General features: G+C 41.3%; 3 non-coding genes across 3 annotated transcripts; 1 reads left to right on the top strand and 2 right to left on the bottom strand.

Moving 5' to 3' along the window:
• Positions 1–1,474: 1,474 nt before the first annotated feature.
• TRNAI-UAU (transfer RNA isoleucine (anticodon UAU)) lies at positions 1,475–1,568 on the top strand. Its single transcript has 2 exons — positions 1,475–1,512; positions 1,533–1,568. It is a non-coding gene; the product is annotated as a tRNA-Ile (tRNA).
• Positions 1,569–5,227: 3,659 nt separating this feature from the next.
• TRNAR-UCG (transfer RNA arginine (anticodon UCG)) lies at positions 5,228–5,300 on the bottom strand. The gene has a single exon. It is a non-coding gene; the product is annotated as a tRNA-Arg (tRNA).
• A 5,531-nt stretch (positions 5,301–10,831) lies between these two features.
• Positions 10,832–10,905, bottom strand: TRNAT-UGU (transfer RNA threonine (anticodon UGU)). The gene has a single exon. It is a non-coding gene; the product is annotated as a tRNA-Thr (tRNA).
• Positions 10,906–15,625: the final 4,720 nt, after the last annotated feature.

Here is a 15,625-nt window from a genome sequence, read left to right as displayed (position 1 = left end):
TCGAGATTCTGCCACAGAAGTGGCTTCACTGACAGCAATGGGAATTATAGGATCTCGAAGCAATTCAGGCCAGAAATAGCAGCACTCAACTGCTCAGAATCTGGTCAGTGTGTGCATGTGCATGCGCCAGGTGTGGGTGGGCAAAAATAATGTAATGAAAGACAATTTCAGAGAGGTAGCCAACTTTGTAGACAGTGTTGAGACGGTTAATAAAATACAGCATCCCTAGAAACAAAATAGATGGGCAGCCAACAAGCGTATCACTGTCTACACAGAAGAAATCAAGGATAATCAGAAGACTGAGGGTAGCTGCCCCAGTTAAAAATAAAATCACAATACCTTGCCCAGTTTCTGATCTTAAACCAGTTTTCAGATCTGACGTCTTGGATTAAAGGAGAAGCCAATTCCTGAGGACCCTGCAGTGTCACTGACAATATATAGAATATATTTCCCCCATTTCTTTCCTAAATGGACTTATAACCATTTACTCAACAATCATAGACTCAATAAAGAGAAAAACCCTCAAATTTCAAGGACTATTGGAAACAAGGTCCAAGTGAATATTGATATGGAAAGACCCAAAGTGTCATCATGGCCCCTCTGTTAAAATGGAGGTAATGGCGTTCCGGTCACAAGTGAAGTTGTGTGTCTGGTTCACAGTGTGTCCACTCAGGCCATGGATCCATCTGGTGGAAGTTTCTTTTGTCCCAAAATGTATAACTAGAATGAAAAAAGCTGAAATGAACCACAAATATATTTCTCTGAGTATGAGACTTCAGAAAATTTTCAAGTTACCACCTTTTTATTTTTCTGCATTTCCTTAGTCTGTATTGCATTTAATGTAGTTTATTTAAACTTAATACATTTAAAACAGTGCTTTTTCTAAAGGAAATATTAGCTCTCTGAATGTTTCAGGATAGCAAAGTATTTTAACATTCTTAAGTTAAAAAACAGTGACTGGGTCGGGGTGGGACAGGTGGCATCTGAAGCAGAGGGAAAGTCGGCCGAGCGCAGGGCTGAGCGGAGACAGAGGTGATGCAAGAAAGTAGACCCGCTGAGATGAAAAGTCCCCGGGAATTCGGAGAAATGAAAATGCACTGTGGTCTTACAGACGGAGTACACACTCCTGAGTGGAAAGCTTCCTGCCTTTGTGGAACCAATGTAATTTTTTCCCCCATTCAAATGCTTTCAAATAAGTCTGAATTTAGAGAAGCCATGGGAATATGAGCGGAAAATCAAGATGGAGATGACTGCGACGCTCAACCGCGGCTGCATCTCTGTACTGTGGGGAAAACGGCGTCAGATTGGCTGATACCAACTGATCAAAGACTGCTGTTGTGAATTGCATATCAGATTCAAAGAGAAAACCCCATATCAGAAGGCGCCATTTTATTCATAATATTGACTACCTTAAACAAGTCTTGATCTGTGAAAGTATATTCACTTACACCTCCCCAAACTTTTACTTCTCAGAGCTCCAGTGGCGCAATCGGTTAGCGCGCGGTACTTATAAGGCAGTACATTTGTGAGCAATGCCGAGGTTGTGAGTTCGAGCCTCACCTGGAGCAAATTTTACTACTCTCTAGCCATATGAAACAAATTAAATTTGAGGTTCCCACAAAGAGATCAACGGTTGGGATTTACACACTAGAGCTTCGTTGTGGGTTGTCTTAAAATTCTCTGTTTACGGTCGTGCATGGTTTAAGTACCATCCCGCTGATTCCGGTGCCTGCCTTCTTCCGACACTTTGGCAATTTAACTTTTGTCTCTTGCCAAGACTGTTTCACAGTAATAAACTACGTCTGATTTGTCATTTATGTGAAATGTGGACGCTCTTGGTTTTTAAACGTATCTCAGTGGAAATTTTCCTGTGTTTGAACCTGCTTTCCTCAGTTTCTCCACTCATCGGGGCTACCTCTAAGGTGCTTATTACTCTCTTTAAGTCCATGCTGCCTGTAGATATATCAGACACTCAGGAACTCAGTATCAGAAAAGGAGTTTAACCAGGAGTCTGTGTGTGGGTCACTTAATCTCACCCTCTCTATCTTAAACATTATCAGAGTCATCCTGAGACAAGGACATGGAGCTCTCTGGCTTTACAAAAATTTATAATGGCACGTGTTCAAATGCTCAGCACTATCAGTGCTTTTTCAGCTGCTGCTACATTTTGGAGTGCTTACATTCTCCCTGGCCCACTTTGAGCTGCCCACCAGGTAAATGTGGGTTCAAAACAAGGTTCACAGACCAATTCAGATTAACACTGGTAAAGAAGTGATAACGGATAATTTACTTACCAAGATATATCAATAGTGGCTATTCACAGTGTTGTTTTTAGTGTTAAATGAGATAACAAAGCATTGTTTGATTGATTGATTGTTGTTGTTCAGTCACCAAGTCCTGTCACAAATTCCTACTATGCATGTCCCTTTGGAATATGATTGTGCAGCAGCTACCATCAAGAGGTGGAGTCTATTTCCCTCCTTGTATGTGAGCTGACCTTGTGATTTGGCCAATAGAATGCTGTGGTAATGACGTTGTGGGAGAGAGGTTGTGGGAGTTTCAATATTAGGGTTCAAGAGCCTTATAACTTCTCCTCTTGCCATCTTGAGACCCTGAGACATCATGTGAAGAAATCCTACCTAACTTCCTGAAAGATGGAAGATCATGTGAAGAGAGAGTCCCAGTCATCCCAGCCATTCATTCCACATGACACCCCAGACAGTGAGTGGGAACATTTTGGACCATCTAGTCCCAGTCAGGCTGCCAGAAAACTGCAATCAATGAGTGACCACAAGCAAAACCAACAAAAGAATTGCCTAGTTGAGCACAGCCCGATAATTGACCTGCAGAACTGGAAACTAAATGTTGTTTTAAGTCACCCACAAAATTTGGGTGAGGTTTGTTATAAAGATGTAGATGACTGACATAAGCATTTAGCATGGAATTAGAATCCATAACAAGCAAACGGATTGATTTAGTGAGTAAAATTACCCATAAAGAAAAGCCCAAGTCTAGACATCTTAACTGCTAAATTCTACCATTTTTTAAAAATTGATATTAATTCTTTACAAACTCATAAAAATTGGAAAAGTAAGCCATTATTACCCTGTTTATTTAACTTATATGCAGAGTACATCATGAGAAACGCTGGGCTGCAAGAAGCACAAGCTGGAATCAAGACTGCCGGGAGAAATATCAATAACCTCAGATATGCAGATGACACCACCCTTATGGCAGAAAGTGAAGAGGAATTAAAAAGCCTCTTGATGAAGGTGAAAGTGGAGAATGAAAAAGTTGGCTTAAAGCTCAACATTCAGAAAACAAAGATCATGGCATCTGGTCCCATCACTTCTTGACAAATAGATGGGGAAACAGTGGAAACAGTGTCAGACTTTATTTTTCTGGGCTCCAAAATCACTACAGATGGTGACTGCAGCCATGAAATTAAAAGACGCTTACTCCTTGGAAGGAAAGTTATGACCAACCTAGATAGCGTATTGAAAAGCAGAGACATTACTTTGCCAACAAAGGTCCATCTAGTCAAGATAATGGTTTTTCCAGTGGTCATGTATGGATATGAGAGTTGGACTGTGAAGAAAGCTGAGCACCGAAGAATTGATGCTTTTGAACTGTGGTGTTGGAAAAGACTCTTGAGAGTCCCTTCAACTGCAAGGAGATTTACCCAGTCCATTCTGAAGGAGATCAGGCCTGGGATTTCTTTGGAAGGAATGATGCTGAAGCTGAAACTCCAGTACTTTGGCCACCTCATGCGAAGAGTTGACTCATTGGAAAAGACTCTGATGCTGGGAGGGATTGGGGGCAAGAGGAGAAGGGGACGACAGAGGATGAGATGTCTGGATGGCATCACTGACTCGATGGACGTGAGTCTGAGTGAACTCCCGGAGTTGGTGATGGACAGGGAGGCTTGGAGTGCTGCGATTCATGGGGTCGCAAAGAGTCGGACACGACTGAGCGACTGATCTGATCTAATTACCCTGATGCTAAAGTCAAACAAAGACATCACGAGATAAGAAAACTACAGACCAATATCTCTTATAAACATGGACATAAAAATTCTCAACAAAATACTAACAAACAAAATCCAGCAACAGATGAACATATTACAAAAGGGCCTGAGGAAACGTTTGAGGATGGTGTCTGTGTTCATTATCTCCTTTGTAGTGGTGGTTTCATGAGTTATACATATGTCAAACTATAAGTTTAAATACATGCAGTTTAAGAAAATTATGCCTCGATAAAGCTGTTTAAGAAAAAAATCATTACAGCATTCGGCATGAGCAGTTGTGGTTTTTTGTTTTTTTTTTTTTCTTTCTTTCCTATACTGTGGAAGAGCTGTGTCTGGTTAGACTTATTTCTTAAGTTCGTAGTAAACGGAAGGACATGTGATTTTCTCAGTAGGAAGACTTGACAACTAATTCAAAATATTTCATAGTTTAAGACCATTCAAAATCTCAGTTCCTACTTGAATCTAATTTGAACCGTCATATTGTTATATGAATGTGTCCATTACACCTAAATATTCAAATGTATTTGACCACGTTCTTTCCACTTGTGCAGAAGCTGCTCCCTCTTCATTATAATTTGCCTGACTGGTCTCTTCTCATGGTTCCAGGTTTCTGTTTTAACCCTGACTCCTCAGATACTGCTTAATGTTCAACTAATTCATCCCGCAATGTGTGGGAGAACCCACAGAAAGACGGTGCGCCTCTCAGGTGGCATCCACGTGAAACCAGGAGCCAGCTGCTCTAAAACGTGGCAAGTTTTCCTGTCGAAAGGGGGCGCCATTTAAACTGACTTCCAAAAAGCAAATCTCAACATTTTCAGCGTCAAAGTACAGAGCGGCACCTGAAAACCAACGGAAGAGTCGTACGCTAAAATAAGAGACGTCCAGACACTGCCGGAAAAGGAGAGCAGAATTCTTTGACATTCGTGCCTTGTGGCACCCGCCTCACTCACTGGGTCCACCCAACCCCCTGGAAGAGGCTCCAAAAGACCAGGGCTGGCGCTCTTCGCAATCCCAACCCCTGCGTGCCTACCTGACCAAGGACTCCTATAGTACAAAAGGCTGGATGGAGAGGGCGGGCGCCGACCCCATTTACTGAACCACTTTTACTCAAAGGGAGATCTCTGATGCTATAATTTGGGATTTGAGAGCTGGGACGGCGATATCTGGGTAGAGGTAGCAGGAGTGTGAAAAAGGAAACCACAACCACGAAGGGATTCGAACCCTCAATCTTCTGATCCGAAGTCAGACGCCTTATCCATTAGGCCACGTGGTCCTCTGTTCTAGAGTGAAGGAAAATATTACAAGTATTGAGAATCTGGGCTATTCTTGTTACTGTAACTCATGAAAAGATACATTTCCCATCAATTTTACTTAAAAGGTGGTGTCATTGGTACAAAACACAAGTAACTTCTTTTAAGAAGTTATGGTTAGAGACTAGGGCAAAATGGAAATTCCGCTTTTCTCCAAACTCCTACCCTTAGCCTGACACCAAATTTCTTTTCTGAACAGAATTTTACACTTGTATTGTAATGCCTCTTCAGTCGGTTGATAAACCTGTTTTTAAAAAAAGAAGAAGAAGAAGAAGAAAAAAGGATTGAAATGTCTTTCTGTAATCACGGCTACAAAGGCTCGATTTACCTTCAGAATGAAGACAAAGTCAAAATTAAGACCCTATGGGAATAAGTGAAAATTACAACAACAAAAAAAGACCGCTCCTGGCATCCTCTCAGCTGGGCGCCCAATCCTGCCAAGACGTCTTCAATTAGGATTGAATTGAGAAGCGTCTTCCTAGGCCTGGCCCTTCTTGGAAACCACGAAGAACAGGCCCACTGAGTACCCTACAGGGACACCTTAGTAAAAAGCCCAACGACTGTACTTACTGAGCAATTAGAAAATGTCCCTCCTCTTGTGCAGCCACTGAGTTGCGGGGTTGTGTGACTGAGAGGGAAGGAACCATTCTTCAGGTTAGAAAGGTTGGATTTTGAGTCCGTTTGTTGTTGTCTGTTTCCTTTCCAGCTCATTTCCCATAGCCACTCTCATCTCAGCGGATCTCGATCCCCCATTAGTGATGGTGCGGGCGAGGAAAACACACGGGTGGTGGGAAGGTGCGCGGGAGGCCTGGAGGAGTTACTCACACCGCCTGCTTTGGACCCTGTTCCTGAAGGGTGCGGTGGGCGCGGTGAAAGCAACCCAGCTGGAATCTGAGGCATTTGGGGGGCCTCATTCCCCATTATTAGGAACTGCGAGGGCCTGATTTTGGTCTTCATCCAACCTGCCTTCTCAGAGCATTCCAGCTCCCAGCCCCGAAAAGTTGAGGTTACATAGATTTTTCACAATTTAGAGATGCTGGAGAAACAGCGTTTTCTCAAAAGCTTCTGAGCACCCTGAAGAGGCTGCTCTCTTTTGCTTGCTTTCCAGGAAAGCACCACCCCAGTTCTCTGGGCCACAGCAGGTCAAAGTGACAGACTGTCTGGGGTCTGTCCTTAACCCAGCCTTCAGTAAGCATTCCAAGAACTGAAATCTAAAAGATGAGAAAGGTTAGCAAAAAATAAAATAAAAAGCAAAAGAAGAGTATATCCAAAAGGTGGATCAGAATGTGCAAAAGTGTGAGAAATTTTGCCCAGTTAATTTGAAGTTTTAAATGAAATCGTAACAAAAAATCAATTAAATTTCACTGAAAAAAAATAGCAAATATGAAGTCCCAAACCATTAAATTAAACCATAAATACTCAAAAAATTTTCCCACAGAGAAAACTCCAAACCCAGATATTTTAATCTGAAAGTTCTATAAAACATTACAGGGAAAATAAATTCAGTTGGACACAAATACTTCCAAATATAGTAACAGAGGGAAGCCTCTCCATCTCATTTTATAAGCCTACTTTCATCCTAATTAAATCAAAGCCAGGAAACATGAAGAAATTAAAGGGAAAATGTTTACCTCAGTACAGGCAGAAAGAGCATTTAATAAATTTCAGTGTCCACTAATGAAACAACAATCTGGAAATAGAAGGAAAGTTTTTTAACCTGATTTTTAAAATACAAAAATAATCTGCAGAAAACATAATACTGCTGCTACTGCTAAGTCACTTCAGTCATGTCTGACTCTGTGCGACCCCATAGACGGCAGCCCACCAGGCTTCCCCGTCCCTGGGATTCTCCAGGCAAGAACACTGGAGTGGGTTGCCATTTCCTTCTCCAATGCATTAAAGTGAAAAGTGAAAGTGAAGTTGCTTAGTTGTGTCCGACTCTAGCGACCCCATGGACTGCAGCCTACCAGGCTCCTCCGTCCATGGGATTTTCTAGGCAAAAGTACTGGAGTGGGGTGCCATTGCCTTCTCCGAGAAAACATAATACTTACAGGCAAAAAACTCAAAACATTCTGTTTGAAATTAGGAACACATGAAGTAAACCAGAAATTACCACTTGTATTCTCTTCCAGAAAAGACCCTGATGCTGGGAAAGATTGAAAGCAGGAGAAGGGGGCAGAAGATGAGATGGTTGGATGGCATCACCAACTGGATGGACATGAGTTTGAATAACTTCTGGGAGTTGGTGATGGACAGGGAAGCCTGGTGTGCTGCAGTCCATGGGGTCGCAAAGAGTCGGACACGACTGAGGGACTGAACTGAACTGAACTGATTCTCTACTAGACAAAAGGAAAGCAAAAAAATAAATAGCTGTGATGACTAGAAAGGAAGAAACAGAACTGACTTTCTTTTTAACAGATCGTGTTGGCAACCTACTCCAGTATTCTTGCCTGGAGAATCCCATGGACAGAGGAGCCTGGTGGGCTACATTCCATGGGATCACAAAGAGTTAGACACAACTCAGTGACTGAACACACACACATACATATGCTTATGTACAAGATCAAACAGAAAAATTATTATAAACAGTGTCAGAGTTTTATCACATTTTCATGACAGCTATAAAAATTTAGTTATATGCAATAAAGAAATATCTAGAAATCACACAAAATGAGATATTATGATAATATTTCAATAATAAGGAAACATTCCAAAACAAATACAACATGGTCTCATCTATAGAAACTATAAACTAAGCATATTAAATAATCTATTGTGTTAAATACATATATTAGTAGTAAAGCTTAAAAGCAAGGGACTGAATAGGAGGGAGGGAAGGGATATATGTATACTTAAAGCTGATTCATGTTGTTCTACAGCAGAAGCTAATACAAAATTGTAAAGCAATTACATCCAACTAAGAAAAAAAAAAAAAAAAGAACTAAGGACTCAGTAATGTGCATGAGAAATCTTGGGAATAAATTATCCAGTCCAGTCAGAAGGCTGCATCCAGTTCCTGGCTGAAAAATTAACTGCAATCCCATGAGAGACCTCCAAGCCAGTGCCACCCAGCTAAGCTGCTTCTAGATTTCTGATGCACAAAAATTGCTTGAGAATAAATGTTTATTGCTATTTTAAGGTTTAAAAAAAAAAAGGCAAGGAAATGATAATCACAAGCATTAATATAGTAGTTATCTCAAGTGAGAGAGAGAAGTAAAGTGGAGTGGGGCAAATGGAACTTATAAAATAAAGGCAATGTTCTCTTTCTTAATTGGTGGCTTTGTTTTTCTTTTTAAATTATTTTTAATTGAAATGTAACAAACATGCAGGAAAGTGTACAAACAGAAGCATATACAGAATACATTTATGTAGATTATCTCTGAATATATATGTATGTGAGTGAAAGTCACTCACCAGAATACTGGAGTGGGTAGCTGTTCCAACCCAGGCCTCGAACCCAGGCCTCCTGCATTGCGGGTGAATTCTTTCCCAGCTGAGCCACCAGGGAAGCCCTTATATATGAATATATAAATGCGTATATCACTGAATATTTACAAAGAGAACATGTCTATGAACTCTCACTCAGATCTTTTGTTCCAATTTATTGCCACTATTTCTATCAAATTGAATCAAAAATTAAGTTTTGTCACCTAGGTTATCTGTGTCAAGAAATACCAGAAGCCCCTCTCTTGTGCCTCCTAACTACTTTCTTCTTAAGGGTAACCACATTTTGGACTCTGATATCATCTACTAGCTTTGCACATTTTAAATAACATATAAATAGAATTTTACAATATGTACTCTTATGTCTGGCTACTTTTCTGCAGCACTATGAGGTTCATCCATATTGTTGCATTCAATGATGTTATTTGTATTTATATATATAGTCATACATATATATATATAATCCTATTGTATTAATATGCCACAATTTATCCATTCTAGTGGTGGATATATGAGTTATTTTCAGTTTGTGAAAATTGTGAATAGGACTGTTAGGAACACTTTTGTATATGCTTTTCTGTGGACTTGTACACAGATTTCTATTGAAAACTGTAGTTAAGAAATTGACCCCATTTTTTATATTTGCTGACAGCTTTCAAGACCATCACTCTCACATCTAAGCCAGCCCGTAAGTGCTTAAGCTCCCTCAGAGGGAAGATCAACCCACGCTAGTCCTGGTTCTCACTTGGGAATCTTCACTCCCCTCTCCCCTCCACAGCCTGCCCCCTAATCCTGTAAAAACCAAAGCCCATCACCCCTCCTTGCTCTTATTTTTGGACTTACCTGAGAGCCTCCCCTAGTCTTCCCAGAAAACTTCATTATGTGAAAGATAAATGTTTTCATATCTCCCGGGTACATATGTAGCATTATCGATCTCGCCAATATGAATGCTTTGGGTATGGCGACCATTTCATTTCAGCTGAATGATTGCAAGATAGATGTGCACTCATGAGTGGACTTACAGAGTCACAGCAAGTGACTTTACTACACTTTTTTTGGCAAGTGGCATATATGATTTCCATATATCTGTAATTACATGTAAGAGAAATGGACAACTGAAAATGGGAAAAAAATAAAATATGACAAACTAGATAAAAAGATAGATGAAAAACAATTATCCATAACCAAACAAACTCGTCTGGTGAATGCAAGACTTTGTTTCAACTCTATTTCAATGCTATAGAAATGCTAGTGCCAGCTGGGCTAATGAAAAAAAATGTTGATTCAGGTTTTCTTTTGTTTACAGAAATTTTCTTTTTAATTGAAGTATGATTGACCTACAGATCTATGTTAGTTCCAGTTGCACAATATGGTGATTTGATATTTCTATTACAAAATAATTACCATGATAACTCGAGTTACCAAAGATATTACTATATATATATATGTATATATATATATTTTTTTTTTTCTTTTTACTGTTTTCCTCATGCTGTACATTTTATCTTCATGACTGATTTATTTTGTAACTGGAATTTTGTGCCTCTTAATCTCCCTCACCTATTTCACTTATCCCTCAACGCCCCTCCCCTCTGACAACCACAGTCAATCCATGTTGCCCGAAACTGTGAGAATGTGCGTATTCAACACCTCTCTGACCACTCCCGAGATGGGGACAACCATCCCATAATGGAGGTGAAGCAGGTTTATTTATTTCCCCAGAAAATGACCTTCGCCAGTTCATTTGCCCTTTTGTGACGGGAAGAAGAGGGTTGCAGAGATTTTAGATCATTCTTAGGGTTCTGCCTTTTTCGGGATCTGAAGGAGGCAGCGGGGTGGTTCTGTATGGGAGGTGAAGCAGGTTTATTTATTTCCCCAGAAAATGACCTTCGCCAGTTCATTTGCCCTTTTGTGACGCGAAGAAGAGGGTTGCAGAGATTTTAGATCATTCTTAGGGTTCTGCCTTCTTCAGGATCTGAAGGAGGCAGCGGGGTGGTTCTGTAGTACTGAAATCTTCATTCTTTCTCAGGAACAAAGAGGCGTGCAAAATAGGCCCTACTGGGATTCGAACCCAGGATCTCCTGTTTACAAGACAGGCGCTTTAACCAACTAAGCCATAGAGCCAGACAAGGTACAGCCTCCGAAAGAAACTTTAAATCAATTTTCTTTGTTACTTTGAAAAATATCCAGATCTTTTCCAGTCTTATATACAGGTTGTGCCCATTTCAGTGACTGAACAAAGGGCTTGACAATGTGATGATTACTATGCCTCAGAGAGACATAGAAGTTAAAATGAGGCCACAGACACCACATCCGAGTCCTGAATTTGCGTAAAAATATTCTAATACATTATATTTCCATAGCACTTTGGAATTACAAAAATTTGCCTCTCTGAACATCAAAAGCAACCCCCAATACTGAGCATATTATCATTCCTATTTTATATTCAACTCCAAAAACGTTTAAGGACTTGTTCAAGTTTGCACAGATAGCGAAGAAGTGGAGTTAAGACGAACTCATTTTCTCATGCTAATTCATTACCATCTGAGTCACCAGGAAAGCCCTCTGATGCTAATTCAACCACATTGTCAGCACAGCATTTTCTCATGCTGCAGAAAGAAACAACCCCAAGAATCATAACAGCTTAGAGTAACACACCCTGCTCCTGCTATTTGTCTTCCATGACTCCGCCCAGGATGAGGGAGCCATCTCTACCTGAAACATTGATGGTCTCTTGACAAACGAAGAAAGAAGAATATGCCAAATCAGGAACTGTTTCTTGGTGCCCAAAAGTGCCATGTCAATTCTGCTCACATTTATTATCCAGAGTGAAATAAGTCAAATCTGGTATCTGTGGAGTGAGGCAGTACAATCATATCCCAGGAAGAGGCAGTAAATACTTTTGAAAATTATAATTTTTCACAACTACCATCCCATATAGTCTCATTTGTGAAACTCAGAACTTTTTTCTTTTTAAAAATTTATTTGTCCATAAAGACAGAAGATCTTGTCTGTGTTGAAAATGTTCAGTTTTGTGGCTTTTAAGTTTTTAGTTTGGGAAACATGAGTATCAGTTCGTAAAGATAAGCTGGGCTAATGTGGGCACTGTAGAAATTCAGTCAATATAATCTATCATTGCTATGTATTTGGGATGGGGAGTAGGAGAAAAGATGAAAGATGAAACCACAGTTAGTTAAGAAGAGTAAGAACAAGGTAGTTCTTGACAGCAGCTGTACACCCAGATACACTCATCTGAGACTGTGATTGACTACTTTGCATACGGTTAATAGTAAACACAGTCCGCGGGAAAAGCGGTCTTGTTAGGTGGTCACTGTGGCTTGGGGCTGAGGCGGTCCCCTCAAGAGTAACCGCGGGCCTGTGCCACGGTCACGCCACTGGCCTTTTCCTTTAGCCTTCTCGCTCACCAAAAGACTTTCCCGTCTAGTTATAAAGTGCAAGTTGTTTGCCAAAGGGATTACTCTTTGGATTAACACCTGTAGGAAATGAGCTGCACTGCATCCCAGCGAAGACCTCAGCCAACCCCACAGGGGCGGCGACGAGAGGAGTTACCCCGCGTCTGAGGTCAGGGGCGGAGGCCAGGAGGAGCAACCCCACGCCCGAGGAGCCATGGCTGCGTGAGCGCAGGAGGGCCGAGAGGAGCTATCCCACTTTGAAAGTCAGGAAGGGCGGCCCTGAGGAGATACCCCTCGTCCAAGGTAAGGAGCAATGGCTGCGCTTTGCTGGAGCAGCCGTGAAGAGATACCCCACGCCCAAGGTAAGAGAAACCCAAGTAAGACTGTAGGTGTTGCAAGAGGGCATCAGAGGGCAAACACACTAAAACCATACTCACAGAAAACTAGTCAATCTAATCACACTAGGACCACAGCCTTGTCTAACTCAATGAAACTAAGCCATGATGGGTGGGTCATGATGGAGAGATCTGACAGAATGTGGTCTGCTGGAGAAGGGAATGGCAAACTACTTCAGTATTCTTGCCTTGAGAACCCCATGAACAGTATGCAAAGGCAAAATGATAGGATACTGAAAGAGAAACTCCCCGGGTCAGTAGGTGCCCAATATCCTACTGGAGATCAGTGGAGAAATAACTCCAGAAAGAATGAAGGGATGGAGCCAAAGCACTACCCAGCTGTGGATGTGACTGGTGATAGAAGCAAGGTCCAATGCTGTAAAGAGCAATATTGCATAGGAACCTGGAATGTCAGGTCCATGAATCAAGGCAAATTGGAAGTGGTCAAACAAGAGATGGCAAGAGTGAATGTCGACATTCTAGGAATCAGCGAACTAAAATGCACTGGAATGGGTGAATTTAACTCAGATGACCATTATATCTACTACTGCAGGCAGGAATCCCTCAGAAGAAATGGAGTGGCCATCATGGTCAACAAAAGAGTCCGGAATGCAGTACTTGGATGCAATCTCAAAAACAACAGAATGATGTCTGTTCGTTTCCAGGGCAAACCATTCACTATCACAATAATCCAAGTCTATGCCCCAACCAGTAACGCTGAAGAAGCTGAAGTTGAATGGTTCTATGAAGACCTACAAGACCTTTTAGAACTAACACCCAAAAAAGATGTCCTTTTCATTATAGGGGACTGGAATGCAAAAGTAGGAAGTCAAGAAACACCTGGAGTAACAGGCAAATTTGGCCTTGGAATATGGAATGAAGCAGGGCAAAGACTAATAGAGTTTTGCCAAGAAAATGCACTGGTCATAACAAACACCCTCTTCCAACAACACAAGAGAAGACTCTATACATGGACATCACCAGATGGTCAACACTGAAATCAGATTGATTATATTCTTTGCAGCCAAAGATGGAGAAGCTCTATACAGTCAACAAAAACAAGACCAGGAGCTGACTGTGGCCCAGAGCATGAACTCCTTATTGGCAAATTCAGACTTAAATTGAAGAAAGTAGGGAAAACCACCAGGCCATTCAGGTATGACCTAAATCAAATCCCTTATGATTATACAGTGGAAGTGAGAAATAGATTTAAGGGCCTAGATCTGATAGATAGAGTGCCTGATGAACTATGGAATGAGGTTCATGACATTGTACAGGAGACAGGGATCAAGACCATCCCCATGGAAAAGAAGTGCAAAAAAGCAAAATGGCTGTCTGGGGAGGCCTTACAAATAGCTGTGAAAAGAAGAGAAGTGAAAAGCAAAGGAAAAAAGGAAAGATAGAAACATCAGAATGCAGAGTTCCAAAGAACAGCAAGAAGAGATAAGAAAGCTTTCTTCAGTGATCAATGCAAAGAAATAGAGGAAAACAACAGAATGGGAAAGACTAGGGATCTCTTCAAGAATTCAGAGATACCAAAGGAACATTTCATGCAAAGATGGGCTCGATAAAGGACAGAAATGGTATGGACCTAACAGAAGCAGAAGATATTAAGAAGAGATGGCAAGAATACACAGAAGAACTGTACAAAAAAGATCTTCACGACCCAGATAATCACGATGGTGTGATCACTGACCTAGAGCCAGATATCCTGGAATGTGAAGTTAACTGGGCCTTAGAAAGCATCACTACGAACAAAGCTAGTGGAGGTGATGGAATTCCAGTTGAGCTATTTCAAATCCTGAAAGATGATGCTGTGAAAGTGCTGCACTCAATATGCCAGCAAATTTGGAACTCAGCAGTGGCCACAGGACTGGAAAAGGTCCATTTTCATTCCAATCCCAAAGAAAGGCAATGCCAAAGAATGCTCAAACTACCGCACAATTGCACTCATCACACACGCTAGTAAAGTAATGCTCAAAATTCTACAATCCAGGCTTCAGCAATATGTGAACTGTGAACTTCCTGATGTTCAAGCTGGTTTGAGAAAAGACAGAGGAACCAGAGATCAAATTGCCAACATCCGCTGGATCATGGAAAAAGCAAGAGAGTTCCAGAAAAACATCTATTTCTGCTTTATTGACTATGCCAAAGCCTTTGACTGTGTGGATCACAATAAACTGTGGAAAATTCTGAGAGAGATGGGAATACCAGACCACCTGATCTGCCTCTTGAAAAATTTGTATGCAGGTCAGGAAGCAACAGTTAGAACTGGACATGGAACAACAGACTGGTTCCAAATAGGAGGAGTTCGTCAAGGCTGTATATTGTCACCCTGTTTATTTAACTTCTATGCAGAGAACATCATGAGAAACGCTGGACTGGAAGAAACACAAGCTGGAATCAAGATTGCCGGGAGAAATATCAATAACCTCAGATATGCAGATGACACCACCCTTATGGCAGAAAGTGAAGAGGAACTAAAAAGCCTCTTGATGAAAGTGAAAAAGGAGAGTGAAAAAGTTGGCTTAAAGCTCAACATTCAGAAAACGAAGATTATGGCATCCGGTCCTGTCACTTCATGGGAAATAGATGGGGAAAGAGTGGAAACAGTGTCAGACTTTATTTTTCTGGGCTCCAAAATCACTGCAGATGGTGACTGCAGCCATGAAATTAAAAGATGCTTACTCCTTGGAAGGAAAGTTATGACCAACCTAGATAGCATATTCAAAAGCAGAGACATTACTTTGCCAACAGTGAAGAAGGCTGAGCACCGAAGAATTGATGTTTTTGAACTGTGGTGTTGGAAAAGACTCTTGAGAGTCCCTTGGACTGCAAGGAGATCCAACCAGTCCATTCTGAAGGAGATCAGCCCTGGGATTTCTTTGGAAGGAATGATGCTGAAGCTGAAACTCCAGTACTTTGGCCACCTCATGCGAAGAGTTGACTCATTGGAAAAGACTCTGATGCTGGGAGGGATTGGGGGCAAGAGGAGAAGGGGACGACAGAGGATGAGATGGCTGGATGGCATCGCTG

Source organism: Bos indicus, chromosome 23 (genome assembly GCF_029378745.1).
Source record: "Bos indicus isolate NIAB-ARS_2022 breed Sahiwal x Tharparkar chromosome 23, NIAB-ARS_B.indTharparkar_mat_pri_1.0, whole genome shotgun sequence".
Taxonomy (NCBI): domain Eukaryota; kingdom Metazoa; phylum Chordata; class Mammalia; order Artiodactyla; family Bovidae; genus Bos; species Bos indicus.
Note: the sequence above shows the minus strand (reverse complement) of the source record. Positions and strands in the feature narration are given on the sequence as shown.